Consider the following 21,355-nt stretch of genomic DNA (forward strand, 5'->3'; position numbering starts at 1 on the left):
AACAGCATATGTTGTAATCTATTCATCTCCCTGAAGCTTTTCGGTTCTCTCATTTTTCTCCCTTTCTTCCTCTTCACTTAGGAAACATAATTTACTCTCCTCAATTCCTAGAAGTTTTCTCTTCAAGTTAGTCTCTAATTTTTTTAAATTAGTTTTATTTTTCTTGTTGAGAAGAACTTACACTGCTCCATTGCTGGAGCTGACTAAAATTTAGCAAAAACAGTATTTACCATCCTTTTGTGGTTCATAAGAGTGATGATTGAGTCTTCACACTCATGTGTGAGATGTGCCTCCCTCAAACCTTGTTAGGACATCAGCTCATTACCCGTCTGATGCAAAAAAAAAAAAAAGAAAGAAAGAAAGAAAAGAAAGAAAGAAAATAGCAATTTATTATAAAAACATGCCTAAACAACCCAATTAAAAAATGAGCAAAGGACTTAAATATTTCTCTAAAGAAGATACACAAATGGCTAATAAGCACGTAAAAAGATGCTCAACATCGTTAGTCATTAGAGAAATGTAAATCAAAACCCACAATGAGATACCACTTCATATCAATTGGGATAGCTATAATTTAAAAAAATGGAAAATAATTACTGATGGGGATGTGGAAAAATTGGAACCTTCATATATTGCTGGTGGGAATGTAAAATAGTGCAACTGCTGATTCCTCAAAAAGTTAAATATAGAATTACTATATGATCCAACAATGCCACCCCAGGTATATGTACCCCCCAAAAAATTGAAAGCAGAGACCCAAACATACTTGTACATACATGCTCATAGCAGCATTATGCACAATAGCCAAAAGGTGACAAAACCCGAGTCCATCAGTAGATGAATAAACAACAAAACATGGCATATACATACACTGGACTATTATTGAGCCATAAAAAGGAATGAAATTTCAATACATGCTGCAACATGGATGAACCTTGAAGACACTATGCTAAATAAAATAAGCCTGACACAAAAGGACAAATACTGCATAATTCAACATATATAAGATACTTAGAATAGTCAAACTCATAGAAAAACAAAGTAGAATACTGGTTACCAGGGACTTGGGGGTAGGGAAATGGGGAGTTAGTGTTTGGTGAGTACAGTTTCAGTTTGGGAAGAGGAAAAAGTCCGGAAGTGGATGGTGGTAATGGTAGCACAACAAAGTAAATGCACTTAATGTCACAAAACTGTACACTTAAAAATTGTTACAAAATTTTATGTTAAGTATAATTACCATGATTTAAAAAATAAAAACTTTTAAAAATGAGCCAGCAGGCTGCTTGCTGATAATGAAATCCTAAATAGAAATCGTCTCAATTTACAGAACAATGAGGTCATGAAGCAGGATATTTTGAATAAAGGAAAAACAAACAGCTTTACCTGGCTGTATCACAAGCCCATTAATTCAGAACCCATTAATTCAGGCCAATGTTGACCTTTCATGGTCCAGCAAACCATTTCTTCTCACCAATGTAAACAAGAGGCAGAATTAATCAATTTAACAGAACAAACAATTTATAAGTTCTTCAGCACATTAGGGTTCACATGTAAGTGAATGTTACTACTTATAAGTGATTGTCCTGCAGTTGAATTTCCCATAAATTTCAGTATTTAGAACTGCTCGTTATGCAGTATAACTTTGTTCATCCTGTGGACTCTTCTCATTTATCTGAAACGTTTTTGTTTTATTGTTTCTCTGCCATGACAGAATCTCTCTGACCTCTCAGAGAATTGTCTAACCATTGCAGAGGAACAAGAATAGCCTCTTCCGTGGTCCGAGCCTCTCTAGCCCATCTCTCTGGCGAACAACCTGGATTATCATCACATAGTTAATATTGCATTAATATTGCCTACCATTGACTGGGCAACTAGATTGTAAGAGCACTGTGCTAGTGCTTCCCTGCTGTTATCTCTAATTCTAAAAACTCTGCAAGATAAACATTGGTATCTCTGTTTTTGAGATTGGGAAACTAAGGCAATAACAGTTATATGTCTTTGATCAAGGCCACACAGCTATTAAGTGCACACCAGCTTTAAAACACAAGTCTTTCAGCACCAAAGCCTGTGTGTGGCCTTTCTGATACTGTGCTACCTTCCAAATACTGGCTTGTTGCAATCAGACAAGTTATATGAGAGTTTGTATTAGTCCTGAAAGGAACAAAGATGCATTTCTTCTTACGGAATGTAAAACTTGAGCTTTTCCCTCAACGTGGCCTTGCTTCTTATTTTCACTTTTTTTTTTGATTTAGTGCAGATTGACTGTAAAAGCCTTGTAGCTCAAAGGTCCCTCTGCATCTGTAATCTTTAGTTCTCAAGTTAATGTTAGCATGTCTCAGTGGACGGTTTTCTTCCTGATGACCTTGACAGGAAAAAAAGTTGACCCCTTCATCAACTCAGTTTGTAAGCAGCACAAAAATACAAAATGGGACCGGCCTCAGTTTTTTGCCTCAAATAATCTCTATGCAAATCCCCAGAGACCAGCCAAGGCAACTTAGAGAGCAAAGCAAATGTCTTCTGTGACTATAGAGAATAAAAGTTTCCAGGAAGCCAGGGATCTCACAGGCTGCTCTCAGCCCTGCTGTCAATGAACAAGCAAAGGAATCAGAAACAGATAAGGAACAAGCAGATAAGGGAATTTCCAGTATGGTCTAAAACAAACTAGCAAAGAATAGATAAGATGTTTGTAGAAAAAAAATAACCTTTGGATGTCCAAAGGGCTAGCCTTTGACAAAATTGTGAAGGACCTGTCTGTTCTCTCTTTCATTGCGTCTGCATTCACCTCTCCTCTTATTAGTCTACTCCCCCCACCCTAAGTAGTCCCAGAGCTAATAAATACTTTTTGAGTAAATGCATGTCCAAGCCTCCTGGCAGGAGGCTGCCTCCTCCCTGCCATCCCCTTAATGTAATATTTCATGTTCCATAGCATCTTCCCTACCTAAGTAAAAACTTCCTCCTGTAACTTATTCTCATTTAGGAGCTCTTAATCAAACTCAGTTGGTCAGTATATCTAGCAAAGATGTTGATGGCTAGTAATGATTTAATGCATTCCCCCTACCTGATTACACATTTGCATTTTGATAGTTTTCAAAAGACCTGTCTTTCCCCCTAAACTATCTCTTCCCCTTGTGAATACATAAATTCCATCATGGTGTTTTTACATGGTTTCTACCTCTCCAACAAGTAAAATTTGACTGTGTAAGGGAAAAGACTAATGGGCCTAAGAGATGTGACATCTGTTTGTAAACATTAATGAAGCATTGCTTATAAGCCAGGGACTCCCTAACTTGAAGGTGCTTACAATTTAGCTGGGGAGACAAAATGAACACATAGGAAAAGTCAAACAACAGAACCAAAATATGATGGCCTTTCCTGCATTTAATTATCTGGAACACCAGCTGACTCCAGCGATCTGACACTATCTAGCACAGGTAGGAGGCCTCAGGGAAAGATCTAAAAGTAGTATCCTCAAGGTATATGGCAATAGCAACAGTAACTAAATGGTGAAGGGTGAATGAGGCAGTGACAGGGTCACACAAGCACTGTCAAAACAAGCCCATAGCCATAGTATGCACACCCATGAATCCCAGTGTGTGACTGTTCCAGTGGTGAGGATGCAAGCTCAGGGGAATACATGGATGATCCACGTTTGGTAACTATCTCCCCCAAACTGGCTTCCATCATTTCCCTGTGAATACATTGGAAATAGAATTGATAGTTTTTTAATTAACTCTGGGCCTAATATCCAGATGGTAAGTTCAGCAAGTACACAAAATAATTTTCTTAGGTTGCAGCTCTGAAATCATGATTTAGGAATGGAATTTTCAAAAAGATATTTTAAAACACTACAGAGAGCAGTGGTACTTCAACCAGAGCCAAAAGGGGTTGCAGGTTTTGGGGCAAGGGGACACATAAAAAGAATTACCTGTTGAGTGTTTCTTTATCCCTCCAAACTATTCAGGCATAGAAGGGACAGCTGCGTGCACCCACCTAAACATGGAGGAGGTAGTGAAATCATTTTAATTATCTGTTTTCAAATAACCTGAATTCCTCCTTTCTCATTTATATGCCCTACAAAAATGAGTATAGTGCTTTTCACTACAAGAAGAATTTTGATACTTTCCCATTGATCAGTTTGTTTTGGTAAAGATCCCAACCTTTTAAAAGTTTCTGGTACAAACTAAAATTTTCCTAACTCCGAACTCTGTCTCAGAAAGCTTATAATCCTATCTCTGAACCAGACTGTGATCTGCTCATTCATGGAATGCAAAACACCAGTTCCCCTTAGATGAAGATAAGATATCTATCAGAAGGGAAGGGGTAAGATTGGAGTAGGTTTCTCTGCAAGAGAAAAAGGAGAGGAAAAACAAAAAGACACGGTAGGGTAACAACCTCCCCAATTAAGGCAGTAAAGAGATATATGATGTGACAAGAACTAATAGGATTATAAATGTGGCTTATACCATCACATAACTTTGAGTGCCCCTGACATAATCCAAAGTCAAGGATATTTTGTTTTATGTTTGTTGTAGAGAATTTTCTCATTAACACTGTCCTCTGACTCCCTCCCCATCAATTAATTATTAATTGCAGCCCTACCTCATCCCACCCACCCTCGTATTCTGTCCCCTTTCCTTGCTATATTTTCCTCCGTGGCACTTATCAATACACACTTAGCTATACATCTGTCCTTAATTTGTTCACTTTATTATCTGTTTGATCCACTAGAATGTAAGTTCCATGAGGACAATGTTTATCAAGTTCACCATTGTTAAAAAGTAATTTTCAAAACAAATGGCAAATTCATGACTCCTACCAATATAAAAATAAACACATGTTAAAGATTTTATTTAACTCATTAATGAGGAAACTGGTAAAGTTACAACTGGTTAAATGGCTAACACAAGGAACAGACACATTTATAGACCAGGAATATTGAAATGAATGTGCAAATGGCAAAACTTTTTTTTTTTTTTCACAAGGGGGAGAGAGTTGTCCCCTGCTCCACCTGACAGAATTAGATTTGTTTGTCTGTAGACAGACAATCACTGTGGTCTATAGACAAGGATTATTTTGCACTGCTATGTTATCTCTAATTTACAGAATTGTAAAATAGCTGCCATCCAAACAGGATTAGATAGCCCTGAAGGTGTGCTCTGGTCAACGCATAGTTTTCCACTGGAACACAGAATTCTCCCTGTGTCACAGTAGTGCCCAGAAGAGTGCCTGGCACAGAGGGAGCACTTCAGAGGGCAGCATGAGGGCCAATACGACCAACATGTACCTAATTCTCCAAACCCAAAACTTGGTCATCATCCCTGATTGCCCTGTCTCATGCTGTCCTCCTCTCATATCCAATCAGTCAATGTGTCCTATCATTCCTGCCATCTGCAAATATATCTTTATTTTTCCCACTTCTCTCTATCCCTGCTGCTACTCCCATACTTCAGGCCACCGGTAATCTTTTCCTTGGATTACTGCAACAAGCTCTTAACTACTCCCACCTCCAATCCATTCTCCACCTTACATAGGGAACATCCATCCTATAATGTAAATCTCATCATTTCTTTTCCATTATAAAAACCCATTGCCCTTAGAATAAACTCTGAAGTACTTTAGAACCTAAAGTACTTTACTACTGGGATCTCTAACAAAGGAGAAGAGAACAAAAAGGTCCAAGACAAATCACCAATTTAGCACAGTTGCTAGAACATAATGGGTGTGCGATAACTGCTCGATGAATGAATAAATTAATTAATTCATGAAGTTATTCAAAGCTGGTTCTACATAACTAATCTTCCCTCTGATGCTTTTTTTCTGATAAGTACAGTTTTTTTTATAAATACATCTTCTTTTACCTTTTCTGTTTGGAATTCAGACATTTTTATAAAACAAGTAAAATAATTAATACTCAGACTCTATGAAAAGTTGTATCTTGAATTGAAGGTCCTGCTGTATTCAAATTATATAGTTAACAACTCCAGCCTGACAATGTCTGGCCTAATTATATGTCCCACCTCCAACCCTAAGGGAGTCTCTAGACGGAACTGCCGAAGTGCAGGATGTTGCAATGAAAATCAAAAGCCAATAAATAGTCCTGTAGATGGAGAAATTGTTTCTAAATTAACTGGAGCTGACTAGAAGTGGTGGCATCTCTGACATTATTGTGACTGATATTATTTGGTATGTATTTTACTTTCTTTGAAGGGAGGCTGACTTCTAAAGAAACCTTCACAATCAAAGGCTAAGGCGCAGCTTGGCTCTGTGGCTCTGTTATCTCCAAGAGATAATGTTTTTGTTTTTGTTTTTATGGCAGGGGCAGCTTCTTAGAGTTACCATACACAAGAGCTCACCAAGAAAGGAAGATGCTAATTCAAAGTTGACTTCCTTCTCCTCAAGACAAGAGGATTAGGGGGAAAAAATTTACTTCCAAGATATTCATCACCATGAATTATTATAGTGGAATTCAGTTATTTACATTTAACAAAGTAAAATCCTTAAGAAATTACAGAAAACACTGTAGTAGGACCCTTTTAAATGCTGTGATGTAAGGCTGACATTAGAAAAACTGTGAAGTAAATCAAGCTTGCTTTGGTATGTTCCAGCCTTCCGTTCGTTGCCTTATCCTCAAGGATACTTCCTCCCATGCTGTCCTAGCAGATAACCAGGGTCTTTCATGTGGTAGCCATAGGAGGTGTGCCTTCCTTGAACATTGTCTTGACCTTGGTTTTCAATCCACTCTTACCCCATCAAACTTGGCCTTTTATGGGCCTCACAGTGACCTTTCATGTTGGGAACTATCTAATAAACTTTTTATCAATAAGGTGTAACTCACTTATTAGATATACAATTCTCTTTTCAAGGACAGTTGTATTTTGTCATTCTTTAAATCAAAGAGTTCTAACAAAGGGAAAATTTTAGGCATCACCAACTGGATGCTATATGGAAGGCTAGAGTCCTTCCCAGTGTTCCTCAAAATGCAACAATTAGGCTTACTCATTGGGACAACCTATGATTAGCAATTACACTGTGTATATCATACTTGCTATAAAATTGTCCTGTTATTTGCCTTGTTCTTTTAAAATTCAAGTTCAGTAAAAAAAATCCTGTTAATTGAGAGTTCAGGCTAGTTAGATTCAGGTCAATCAAGGTTTTATTCAAATAGAATTTACATAATGTGATGACTTTCAGCTGTGAAAAAAAATTTTGACTAATCAGTTCAGTTAGCCTATAATATTGATTTAATGACCTGTTGGAATGAGTCACACTAATTGGACTAAACTGTGTTGTTTACAAGAGCAGCTGATAGTGAAAATATTGTGTCCTACCTATGTCCTTCTGCCAAAGTAGACACTGCAGCTCATTTTATTAAAATTGAAAATTTTATTGCACTAAAGGCTTAAAATTTTATTTTATTCAAAGTTTAAAAGCGGCTTGCATAAACTCAATTTTGCGTGTACATGAATTTTTCATTTTACTTCATTTAATATATGTATGCCCTTTTATACATCCCAAGATGAGCTGATTGCAAGAGGAAAACTGGTATAATAAACAAAAAGGAGACAAAGCATTTTAAATGTTGATCACTCCAAAATTTAGTTTTAATTCCTGTGATATTTCTGAGAAAAAGTGGTGCTTTGGGCTACTATGAAATAATATCTTGGCAGGTATCAGTTGAGGACATACACTAATTTCTTAGAATATGCTGTGGAAATATTTTAAATGTAGACAAAAATGGTAGGTACATCATTTCTCAGGTTCTAATTGTAGACATTTGAACTATGCTAAAATACCATTTCAAATGTGTTATTTTGGCCAGAAATATAATAAGTCAACAAATTAAAGCATTCGAATATTAAGGTCATGCCCCTAAAGCTTAACAGTTTTTAATCATCTACTATTTTGCTTGAAATGTTATTGCCCCTTCTAGCCCATACCCAACCTCACCCACACTATGAAACTGCAAAAGCGTGTTTTGTACATCACTCAGTAAATATTTATAATCAACTTATTCTATGTCCAGGATTGTGCTAGATACTGTGAGCAATACCCATATATTAATAAAACATTCCCGGCTAAGTGCGGTGGCTCACATCTGCAATCCTAACACTTTGGGAGGTTGAGGTAGGAAGATCACTTGAGGCCAGGACGTTGAGACCAGCCTGAGCAGCATAGTGAGACCCCCGTCGCTACAAAAAATAAAGAAAAAAAAATTAGCAGGGTGTGGTGGCATATGCCTGTAGTCCTAGCTATGTGGGACACTGAGCCAGGAGGATCACTCAAGCCCAGGAGTTTGAGGTTACAGTGAGCTATGATGACGCCACTGCACTCTAGCCTGGGTGACATAGCAAGACCCTATCTCAAAAAACAAAACAACAACAAAAACACTCTGTACCTTAAAGGAACTTGAAATCTATTTGAGGAAGCAAGATAAATACACATAAGCAATAAACCTCAGTACAAAACAAAGGAAACAGGAGATGAGAGAAAGGCAATGAGGGGAGGCTTTAAAGAAAGGATGGGAACTTCAGCTACACCTTGAAGGAAGGCCAGATATAGGCAGAAACGAGCAAGGGGCCATTCCAGAGCAAGAAAATGGCATAAGTAAAAGGGCTGAGAACAAAACTGGCATGGAATGTATTTGAATGGGGAGGAGAAGAACAATGAGCCTGGCATGCCTCTGATTGTTGTATTGTCCAGCAGTGGGAAAGGCCACATGAGCAGTATATTTTATCCCACATGTGAGATTATTTGCTCCCCAGCAACAGGAACTATTTTTATTACAAGGTATAGCATCTGCCTAATGAGCTTCTGCTTGCTTTTACTCACATGATTTATACCTCTGCCCAATTAACTTTCCTAGCTTGGTACTTGTCCCTACTCCTACACATTCCATTTAAAAGTTTTCAGAGCAAGGCAAAAAAGTAGCAAAACTCAAGACCTGAAAATTGGGTCTCAACTGCATATATAGGTCCGTAAATATTAGTACAGCATTTCCCAAATTGTCATACAGTTAGTTCTGAGAGATGTTAGTAAGTATACAATAAAAATGTCACAGAATCAAATAAGTTTGGAAAGCACTGCCTACTTTATCACCTGCTTGGAGATTTGTAATGTACATTTGTATATCAAATCATTCTGAAATATCCTACAGTAATCTGTTTTAAATTGCTTATGTTGTTTAATGCATTATTTCCCAACTTTATTTTACCACAGAAATCTTTTAGTGTGTGGACTACCCATTCATTAAACATCATGCTTTAGAACGCTAGTGTCCCAGCTTATGAAAACCTGCAACAGGAATACAAAGAGCGTTACTGGAAAAACTTGACCATGTCCATTTTAAATCAGCAGTTACCTGTGCTTTGCTGTCATCCCGAGAATATGTCCTCAAAAAAAGGATCATGCCCACAAGGAGTTATCACTCCTCAACTCCACCTAGTATAGTTTGTCAATCAGGCAGTCTGAATTGCCTGTCTACTGGTGAAATGATCTAGGAGTCCTCAGGAATTAAATAGTTAAGTCAATCTGTGATAGTTACAAACCTAACTTTATAAGTGTGTTATAATGCATAGCACAATTCTGAAATTTGGCTTTTTATGGAATCTTCTAGTTTTGAGTATTTGATTATGGTCCCATGACCATGGGCCCTAAGAGAGTGGAATATAACTTCCATATGGATCAAAACTCTTGGGAACTAACAAGAGCAATCTGAAAATTGTTTTAAGATAGTATTTTATAAAATGTACCACTTTCTTTGTATTTTTATATCCTTCCAGTCTCCAACCTTAAGGAATTTTGGCTACTGCCTTTCTCTGCTAGAGTTTCAAATGGGATTGGTCAGATTATAGTTTTGGGTTAATTAGCAAATTTAATCATTTTTTACAGCACTGCTTCCATCGGAAAATGCATTCGGCACTTTATGAAAGGTGGCAGCATAACGTGGTAATAGAACTTGACTTCTTAGAAAGAGACAAATCTGAGTCCAAACTCTGGATTATCTTCTGTGATTCATGAGATTACATGTAAAGAAGGTACTGTTATATTTTACCGATAAAGAAATTTATAGCCAGTGGGTTCAAGAAATGGAATTCTCTTCTATGGCAGTCTGCATCCAAAGCTCATTGCTTTTTCCCATACCTCTGCATTCCACAGAGGTGGTCAGAGTTACCAACAGTAACAGAGAAACTAATCACAAAAATGAGGACTCTATGTGTAAACAATAGAGTCCTCAACGTCATTTGGTTGAACGCCATTTGGTATAATGTTGATGAGAGAAAAAAATCAATCTTAGGTGAGACCATTGTCCACGTGGAGTTTGCATATTCTCCCCATGTCTGTGTGGGTTTTCCTCCCACATCCCAAAGCTGTGCCCATTAGGTGAACTGGCATGTCTACATGGTCCTGGTCCTAGTCTGAGTGAGTGTGGATGTGTATATGAGTGCATCCTGCTATGTAATGGCATCCTGTCCAGAGCTTTTTCCACCTGTCACCCTGAACTGCCAAGAGAGGCTCCAGCCACCCATGACTCTGAACTGGAATAATTGGGTAAATACTTATTTTACTGGTTTTTATTAATCTTTCTTAATTGTATGTATAGCTCACATTTACTTCACAGCTTAATATTAAAAGTGTTTTAAGTCTTCATTTAAAAGTTTGGTGATATTTTTGTGACCAGAAATATGCTCTGGGAATTTAAATCTTGTTTATATCAATTAACCTGTGGGAAAATTGGTTTTGTTATACATCGTTTCACTTAAAGTCACACTTTCCAAGAACCTATGGACAACGTCAAGTGAAGACTTACTGTATGTATACTCTTTTCCTATAAAACAGAGCCAGGGGCCTCTTCTGAGTCAAAGACTCAGCAACTTGTTTCATTCTGAGGGTGAGCAGGTAGGTATGTGATATGTACTGATAGGGAACAACTGAGGGGGAGGGGAAAAAAGAAGTTAAATGTAGGATTTTTTGCCTCTACATTTTCATTTTTTAAAGAGGTTGTAGAATTTTATTAGAATATGGAAAACAATAAGCAATAATTTTTTAAATTATTATTTCACTTAAATTAAAGAAAGTGGGTAGAGAAACTTCTCTTCACCTTCAGTTCCAACACTGTAAATCTTCACTGCAGAATTAATCACAGTTAAGAGGTTGGTATACGTGTTTCAAGATTTTCCCTACATTTCCATAGATGATATAATTTTCTATGTTTCCACAGATACACGTATAATACAAATATTAATACATATATGTGTATAGTATAGATATACACATACACATATATACACATACATATATAGACCTACATATGCATATATAGATACACATACATATATACATATATGTGTATATACACACACATATACAGACCTACATGTAGAAAATGTTACTTTAATCTGTTTAAAAATATATATGTACATAGATATATAGCCCTATATATACAAACATACATATATAGACCCATATGTAGAAAATATATTCCTTTAATCTGTTTGAAAATAATTTCTGAAATTTTTAAAGTGATAATGCAGTACAAGCTATTTTTCTAACACTGAACTATTTATTAGAAGCACATTGCTGTGTGCAGTGGCTTGCACCTGTAGTTCCAGCTACTAGGAAGGCTGAGGTGGGAGGATTGCTTGAGGTCAGGAGTTCAAGACCAGACTGAGCAACATAGTGAGACCTTGTCTCTACAACAAGAACAAAAAAATTAGCTGAGCATGGTGGTGTGCACCTGTAGTCCCACCTACTGGGGAGGCTGAGGCAGGAGGATTGCTTGAGTTCAGCAGTTTGAGGTTGCAGTAAGCTATGATCACACCACTGTGCTCTAAGCCAGCCAACACGGTAAGACCCTGTCTCAAAAAAAAAAAAAAATCGTCTTTGATAATTCCAATAGCTGAATTATCTCAGATTTAGCATCTGCTTATTTTTCTTTTGACTTAGCCATTTTATCTTTGACATTCTGACCTTTGTAATGTGAAAAAAACCATGAGCAAATGGGCATGACTCTGTTCCAATAAAACATTATTTGCAAAAATAGACTGTGAGACAATTTTCACCTACAAGCTGTTGGATATGATAGACAGAATTTTATCAGCAATTGTTTGAAGTCCCGATTATGGACAGTGATTACATTTTTGTTGAGGAATAAATCCATATACCTGCAAAAATTAGATGCTGAATAAGTTCTCTTAAAAGGATAAAATAAATTTTATTCCTTCTAATACTCTTTGCATTTATAAAGTGTTTTCTATATGCAAGCTACTTATAAGTTATATCACTTTTAATTCTTAGAATCAACTTATGAAAAGGTACTGGTCCTTTCTCCACTGTATGGAAGAAGAAACAGAGGCATACATAGAACTAGAAATTTGCCCAAATTCATACAGCTAAGTAGCAAAGCAATAATTTGAACTTATGTTTCTTTAACAATAAACATTTTAATATTACACTACTGTATATAGCTTCTCAAGTCTCAGATTCTCCTCAAAATAATGGCATCAACAAGTCAACTACTTGCAGAGTATGTTCTATTTAACTGACATTACTGGATTCAATGGTAGATCCAAAAATAAATTTACAATGTATTTGGGGCTACAATGGAATATTTTGCATGAGAGAATGGCCATAATAATTGATTTCTTTGGAAAGTATATGAGGATATAAAAATTGTTGCACTAGTTCTAACTTTTTATATTTTAACTTTTTGAGAACTGTAGTGGGATATAACTTATATGTACTTAAATTCTAAAATGTCAGTGAAGACTGTATATAGTCATATAATCACCACCACCATGATCATTATATAGAACATTTCTATCATTCTAGAGCATTCCCTTTTGTCCCTTGGTAGTCAATGCCCTACTGAACCTCAGATGCTGGCAACCACTAGTCTGCTTTCTGTCACTGTAGCTTTGCCTTTCATGAAAGTCATATAAATTGAACAGTTAAGTATGCAATCAGTGTCTGGCTTCTTTCGCTTAGCACAATGCTTTTGAGAATCATTCATTATTTTGTTTTTTATCAGTAACTTGTTCATGTTTATTCCCAAGAAATTTTCCAATTGCTGGATGTACCACAATTTGTTTATCCATTCACCCATTGAAGGACACTTATATTGATTCTATGTTTTGATTATTTTGAATAAATTTTCATAAACATTCAAATACAGACCTTTTTGTGGATAAATGCCTTTAATTCTCCATGTAAAAGCTGACAATATATAGCAGAAGTTAATGCAGGAGGGCATCTAAAGGTAGGAAGAAGTCCATAATAGAGAAGTTCTTCAATATAAAGACAAAAGAATTTTAAGAAGGATATGGTAGTCAACAGAGTATATGCCTTAGAGATGACTAAGAGGATTATAGTTGGAAAAGCCACTATACAAAACTATTATCAGAACATTGTAACTTTGGAGAAAGAATTTCAGCATAGTTATGAGACTAGAAGCTAGATTTCAAGGAGTACAAACAAGCAGTAAGGAATGAAAACTGCAAATACAGCCTAAAATATTGGCAGTAAAGAGTGCAGGAGGGAAATTAAATAGCAATCTTAGGAGATATCTAATTTCAAAGAAGATTTTGGAGGATTCTGAGAGAAGCTGGTTTTATTTGTGGGAATGGAAGAGAGGTTGACATTGCAGAGGGATGCCAGAGGAATGTGGAAAGGATAGGAACAAGAGGCATCTGCCTTGAAAAAGTGTCTCTTCCAGGACAAAGATGGGATGTTAGATGATCAGATATTGGTGGAGAGGAGAGTTTGGCAATAAAAATCTGCTTAGAGGGAAACCAGGAAGAGTCCAAGAGCCCACATTCGATGGCTTCGATCTTGGCCAAGGAATGAAGTAATCACGTTTAGGGCTGAGATACTAGAGACTGTACAAAGTTTGAGCATCAACTATAGGAAATTATCAGAAAAGGTCAAGAGAGAATGAAAGAACTAGTAAGCAAAGTGAAAAATCCAGCTGAAGTTCAATAGCCCACATTTATTGTTGAACTTGGTCATGATGGTTTTGTGACTTAACTGGGAAATGTTTCACAGCCTAGGAATAAAATCAGAGGAAAAGAATGACAGGAAGTTTCTTTCCTGGGTTGACAATGGGCTTTGCCAACTTAACAAAAGATCAAATAAATAAGCGATTATTTGAATTAATAAGCCAATATCATGGACCCTATGATGGGTAGGCAAGCAAAGTAAAGAGAACTAAATGAAAAATTTACCAGGAGAGCTAAAGAGACTAGAGATTATTTGGGGAGGGAGGAGGGGGTAAAAGGAGAGAATTCAGTAGGTAATGAAAGAAGATGAGGAAGGAAATACTGTGGTCAAAGAGTTGTGAAGGCTGGTCCTTAATACTGACTTACCAAAGAAATAGTTAAATGGGCTGAAGAACATGTTGGGGATCAATTTGTTGGAAATGGAATGGCTACAGGTCCCTTGTAAAAGATAAGCTACTGCACGACACAATGAAAGAAGAAATCTGATGATAAATTCAAGATCTATTAAGATAGGTTTACCTGTTTCTGCAACAACACAGATTGCTTCCAGAAAGACTGAGGCTCTATCACCAGTACCACATCAAATCAGAGAGCTGAGACAAGCAGTTACCAGTTCTTTGATTGTGTACTGCTTCTCTTTACAATCCATTTATCAGTTTTAGTGCATATTGCTTCCATGCTTACCCTTTCAATTGCAACCACAGTCATAAAGCAGTTGCTGCACAGAACATTTCCACCGTCTGTCACATCCCCCAACTGTACACTGGCAAGTTAAATAGAAAAGATTTAATTTTGTAAAACTCAACTACAGTGATACCCTCATTATAAACACTTACATAATCTTGCAGACTCTGGCAGAAACAAAAGCATGAGGATACGATAATAAATACAGCTGCAAAATTGGGGGTACAAAATGGGAACTCAGAGCCAAAGATAAAGACAAAACCCAGTTATATGAATCTAGGAATTATAAGGTTCAACCCAGAACCACAGCAGCATTGATAAGATTCTCCTGGCACAATGAAAAGGATGTGGACACATCAAATTATTTACAGTTATTATCTCTCAAGAGTGGAGGGAGAATGAGGAGGAGAAAGAAACTTTCACTTTAACACTTTATACTTTTGTATCATTTAGGTTTTCAATGCCAATTATGTATAACTTTTAAGAATTTTCTCAAACTTACAAAAGAAAAAAGGAAGGAAAGGAAAGAGGGAAGAAGAAATTTACCACCTGTGTAACCTTGGGCACTATATTTAACTATCTGAGCACCCATTTCTTCGATTATAAAATGGAAATACATATAAAGAACTATTAATACTTTGCATGTTTGTTCAATCAGTCAACAATTATTTTTTGAATTGATTGTCTTAAGTGCTGTGCATTGGCAATAATTAGGGTTGTTGTGAGGAATCAAATGAAATGATTTGGATAATATGTCTGGCACAGAGAAAGTACTCAACAGATGTTATTATTTTCCTTCCATTTCCCTTATATAAAAGCATAATTGGTCTCAGAATTTGTGGCAAGGTAAAGCAGTCTCAGCTGTGGGGATTAGAGAATGCAGACTCAGAGTACTGGGCACATTCTAACTGATTGGAATCAGTCTAACTTCATATTGCCTGGGGGAGAGGATTCCTGCAAGGCCTGAGAAAGCCCCAGCATTCTTGCATCTGCTCTGAGCCCATTCTTGCATCAATAAAATTGGGTTGCAAGCCTGAAGTCTCTTTTCATCCCAGAGAACTTGCCTTTTGGAGTAGATTAATCTTTATTTCATTCCATCAAAAACTGCACTCTACAGTTAAATTTATAGTTTCTTGAAGTACCTCACTTATTTGTGAGATGAAGTCTCTCTAGATCTTAGCTGTACATGTCTAATTTTAAAGATTAAGAGGTAGTAAAAGCTAAGGTATAATATTAAAGAATATAAATGTCTCTAAAAATTGAATGCTGTTAATGAAATAAAAAAACCATTTTACTTCAGTGATCTTCTGTGGAATGTCCTCAGGGATGGAGGAGGTGGTAGTGCTGAGGGCAGTCAGCTCATGATCTATCATTCATCTCATGAAATAAGGTTGCTGTGAGGAATCAAATTAAATGATTTGGGTAATGTGTCTGGCAAAGCGTAATTGTATCTGGCACACCAATTATTGTTAAGATGTCAGATTCTGTCTGCTAAATCTGGTCTCCTCATCAGTTACCTTATGGTTCTGTAATACATGACCATTAAAAATCTTTTTTTTTTTTTGCAATTTGGTATAAGAATCTACTCATGACTACCTTTTTGAAAAAAAGGTTGACTATAGCACATTACAACATGACCATATTATCCTGTTTTTCAGGGCATTAGAGGTGACAAAACTCTGAGCTAGAAAGCTTTAGGTTTAGGAACAGTGTAATATAAGGATTAGATTTGGAGCTGTAGATAAATATGGTAGAGAGGAAAACTTTTAAGTAAAAATGTTTTAAGACAAAGTTTTAGAGATATTTTCTTACTTATGAGAGAGTCCACATTTTATGAATGCTCCCCTAATGGAATCAGAATACCTTGATTTCTAATTTGTGAATTCTGGCTCTGCCAAGATTATATCAACCAGTCATATAATATTGCCAACTCACAGACTCATGTTTCCCATCTGTAAAATGAGTGTAGTGCTAGCTGACTTGCCTAACTCATGGGAATGTGATAAGGCTTAAATGAGATAATATATGCAAATGTATTTGGAAAAGTGTAAAGTACTATATAAATATAAAGGAGTATTATCTAGTTTTCCTCTACCTATTCAATGCAAGCCTTCTTCTACAATTCTAGCACATACCTTTTGGCCCTTCTCTCAACATTTAAAATAGTAGCATTCAAAGCTTCTGCATAACAAAGGAAACAATCAACAAAGTGAAGAGACAATGGAAGAAATTATTTGCTGAATGGAAGAAAATATTTGCTGGAGTATATAAAGAGCTCCAACAACTAGACAGGAAAAAACCAAATAATATGATTTTAAAAATGGGCAAAGGATCTGAATAGATATTTCTCAAAAGAATACATACAAATGGCCAACAAGTATATGAAAAAATGGTCAACATCATTAGTCATTAGAGAAATGAAAACCAAAACTACAATGAGATATCATCTCACCCCAGCTAAAATGGCTTTTATCAAAAAGACAGGCAATAATGAATGCTAGAGAGGATGTGGAGAAAATTTACATTCCCACTGTTGGTGAGAATGTAAATTAGTGTAGCCACTATGGAAAACAGTATGGAGGTTCCTCAAAAACTAAAAATAGAACTACCATATGACCCAGCAATCCCACGGCTGGGTATATATCCAAAGGATGGCAATTCAGTGTAGCAAAATATATCTGCATTCCCATATTTATTGCAGCACTATTCACAATAGCTAAGATTTTGAATCAATATACTTCTTCATCAAGAGATGAATGGATAATGAAATTGTGCTATCAATGAGATATCACTTAACTCCAGTGAGAATGGCCTTTATCAAAAAGTCCCAAAACAACACATGTTGGCATGGATGTGGAGAGACAGGAACACTCATACACTGCTGGTGGGACTGCAAACTAGTGCAACCCCTGTGGAAAGCATTATGGAGATATCTTTTTTTTTTTTTTTTTTTTTTTTTTTGAGACAGAGTCTCACTTTGTTGCCCAGGCTAGAGTGAGTGCCGTGGCATCAGCTTAGCTCACAGCAACCTCAGACTCCTCGGCTTAAGCGATCCTACTGCCTCAGCCTCCCTAGTAGCTGGGACTACAGGCATGCGCCACTATGCCCGGCTAATTTTTCTATATATATTTTTAGTTGTCCGTATAATTTCTTTCTATTTTTAGTAGAGACGGGGTCTCGCTCTTGCTCAGGCTGGTCTCGAACTCCTGACCTTGAGCGATCCACCCGCCTCGGCCTCCCAGAGTGCTAGGATTACAGGCGTGAGCCACCGCGCCCGGCCGAGATATCTTAAACAGATTCAAGTAGACCTACCATTCGATCCAGCAATCCCATTATTGGGCATCTACCCAAAGGAACAAAGGTCATTCTATAACAAAGACACATGTACCCGAATGTTTATAGCAGCACAATTCACAATAGCAAAGATGTGGAAACAACCCAAATGCCCATCAATTCATGAATGGATTAGTAAACTATGGTATATGTATACCATGGAGTATTACTCAGCTATAAGAAATAATGAAGACACGACATCTCTATGGTTCTCCTGGAGAGAGTTGGAACCCATTATATTAAGTGAAGTATCCCAAGAATGGAAAAACAAGCATCACATGTACTCACCAGAAAATTGGTTTCCCTGATCATCACCTAAATTCACATCTGGGAATGATACCAATCGGATATCAGACTGAGTTGGGAGGTAGGGGGAGGGGATGGGTGTATACCTACATGATGAGTGCAATGCGCACTGTCTGGGGAACAGACACGCCTGGAGCTTTGACTAGGGGGAACAGGCGGTATATGAGCAACGTATGTAACCTGAACTTTTGTATCTCCCATAGTAAGCTGAAATAAAAAAAAATTGTGCTATATATACACAATGGAATATTATACAGCCACAAGAAGGAATGAAATCCTGCCATTTACAACAACATGGATGAAACTGGAGAACATTATGTTAAGTGAAATAAGCCAAGCACAGAAAGACATATCTCACATGTTCTCACCCATATGTGACAGACAAATATTAAAAACAATTGATCTCATGGAAACAGAGAGTAGAATGATAGTTACCAGAGATTGAGAAGGGTAGTGGAGAGGTCAGGATAAAGTGAGGATGGTTAATGGATACAAAAATATAGTTAGATAGTTAGATAGAATGAACAATTTTTGATAGCACAACAAAGTGACTATAATCAACAGTATGTTAGCATATACTTAATAATGACTAAAAGAGTAGAATTGGAATTTTTCTAACACAAATAAATGTTAAATGCTTGAGGCTATGGATACCCCAATTACCCAGATTTGATTAATTCACATTGTACACCTGTATCAAAGTATCACTTGTGCCCTATAAAGATATACAACTATTATGTACCCATGATAATTTAAAATTAAAAATTTTTAAAAATGAATGTGAAAATTTTTTTAAATAGTAGCTTTCAAATATTTGTGATTATTTTTAATCAATAGAACTCTTTTTTCAAATAAAATAATGGGAAGACCAAGGAAATTCAAAATGTATAGGTCATTAAATATGAAATGTCCAATTTCAGATGAAAAGTTTATTATATCTAAAACAAGAAGCATTACAATTAATCAAGGTATGTGCCTAAACTATCAACACAGCTTTGCCATCTTAACAGTAGGTTGCTTTGCCAGCGTTAAAGAAGCCTGGAGAGCGAGTGGTGATGAAATAGTGAAAGGCATTTACCACAGCTTGTTGAGAATTGAATATTTTTCCTTGAAAGAAGTGGTCCAAAGCCTGGAAGAAGCGGAAGTCAGTTGGTGCAAGGTCTGGTGAACACAGTGGATGACAGAGAGTTCCCAAGTCCAGCCTCTGTGTTTAAATAGCATTGTTTGTGTGATATGTGGTTGAGCATTGTCTTGCAAGAGGATTGGCCTGTCTCTATTGACCAATCTCAGCTGCTTAATCGCAAGCATCCTCATCATTTCATCCAATTGGTTACAGTAAACAGTTCTAGTACGTTTTGTCAGGTATATTTTGAAGATATGTTATTAGCTGCATATACCTATATGATAGTTATATTTTCTTGGTGTACTGGTTCTTTTATAATCATGAGATTAACTCTTTATCCTTAGCAATATTTCTTGCTTTGAAGTTTACTTTGTCTGATATTAATATAGCCACTACAGCATTTTTTAAATTAGTGTTTGTACGGTATATTTTTTCCCATTGCTTTATTTCTAACATATATGTGTCTTTATATTTAAAGTACATTTCTTGTAGACAGTATGTAATTGGCTCTTGTTGTTATCCCGTTTTCTATTTCAGTTTTTGCATTAATGTGCTTTGATCATTTATATTCAATGTAATTACTGGCATGATTTGATTTAGGCCTGATATTTTATTATTTGTTTCTGTTTTTGTTCTTTTGTTACCCTTTTCCGGCTTTCTTTTGGATTAGCAGAATGTATTTTACTGTTCTCTTTCAACCGATATATTGGGTTTTTTTGCTATTTCTTTTTGAATTATATTTTTAAGCATCCCTCTGAGATTTATGTATATATATACACACACATATATACATGCATATATGCATATACATGTATGTACATACATATGTGTATATATATGGCTAACCTTTCACAGTCTACTAAAGAGTTAATATTTTAAAACTTCAAGTACAATATAGAAGCCATATGACCATATAGGCTTCTTTATCCTTTTATGTTATATTTTCATTTATTTGTTTATTTTCATGGAGGAGTCTTCTGGTGAGGACCAGAAAACCTGCTAAACAAATTCTAAATGAGCTGTAAGATTCCCTTTTATGTTATATGTTTAAGTTTAACATCTACTTACATTAGAAATTCCACCAATGTTATACCTTTGATTTCAATAGAAACACATAGGTAAAAGAATTTAGGAGAAAAATAGGCTTTTATATTTATCCATATGTTTTCCATCTCTGTTACTCTTCATTCAATCTTAAGGATTCCAGTTTCCTTTCGGTATAATTTTCCTTTATCCTAAAGAACTTCCTTTAGAACTTTTTGTAAAACATGTTGGTGACAGATTCTCTTAGTTTCTCTTTTTCTGAAAATGTCTTTATTTCACCTTCAATTATGAAGAATAATTTCACTGGCCTCAGAATTTTGAGTTGACAGTTCTTTGCTTTCAGCACTTTAAAGATGTTGTCCCACTGTTTTCTGGCCTTGATTGTTTCTGATGAGAAATCCACAGATGCAAATTTGTATCTGTGAATGTTTTCCCTTGACTGCTTTTAAGACTTTTAAATTTATCTTTGACTTTAAGTAGTTTGATTATGATGTATCTGGGCATGGTTATCTCTGAGTTATTCTGTTTTGGGTTCACTGAGCTTCTTGACTCTGTTAATTTATATTTTATAATATGTAAAAAGTTTTCAGTTATTATTCCTTAAGATATTTCTTCTGCACTAATCTCTTTCTTCTCTTCTTTTGAAACTCTAATAACATACATGTTAGACTTTTTTGTATTGCCTCACAGGGCCCTGAAGTTTGTTCATTTGTTCAACCTTTTAACCTTCTTTATCTTAGTTCCCCTCATATTGGGTAATATTTACTGTCCTATTTTCTAATTCACTGACTTTTCCCTCTGTCATCTCTAGTCTACCACTAAACTCATCTGGTAAATTTTTTTATTTCAAATGTTGTATTTTTCAGTTCTA

The 21,355-nt window shown here is 36.1% G+C and overlaps 2 non-coding genes across 2 annotated transcripts; one reads left to right on the top strand and one right to left on the bottom strand.

Annotated features, from left to right (window-relative positions):
* The first annotated feature begins 231 nt into the window (after nt 1-231).
* LOC138379367 (small nucleolar RNA U13) lies at nt 232-335 on the top strand. Its single transcript, XR_011232130.1, has one exon. It is a non-coding gene; the product is annotated as a small nucleolar RNA U13 (small nucleolar RNA).
* Nucleotides 336-20,408: 20,073 nt separating this feature from the next.
* On the bottom strand, nt 20,409-20,470 carry LOC138379325 (U7 small nuclear RNA). The gene has a single exon (XR_011232094.1). It is a non-coding gene; the product is annotated as a U7 small nuclear RNA (small nuclear RNA).
* Between the last annotated feature and the right edge of the window lie 885 nt (nt 20,471-21,355).

Source organism: Eulemur rufifrons, chromosome 30 (genome assembly GCF_041146395.1).
Source record: "Eulemur rufifrons isolate Redbay chromosome 30, OSU_ERuf_1, whole genome shotgun sequence".
NCBI lineage: Eukaryota > Metazoa > Chordata > Mammalia > Primates > Lemuridae > Eulemur > Eulemur rufifrons.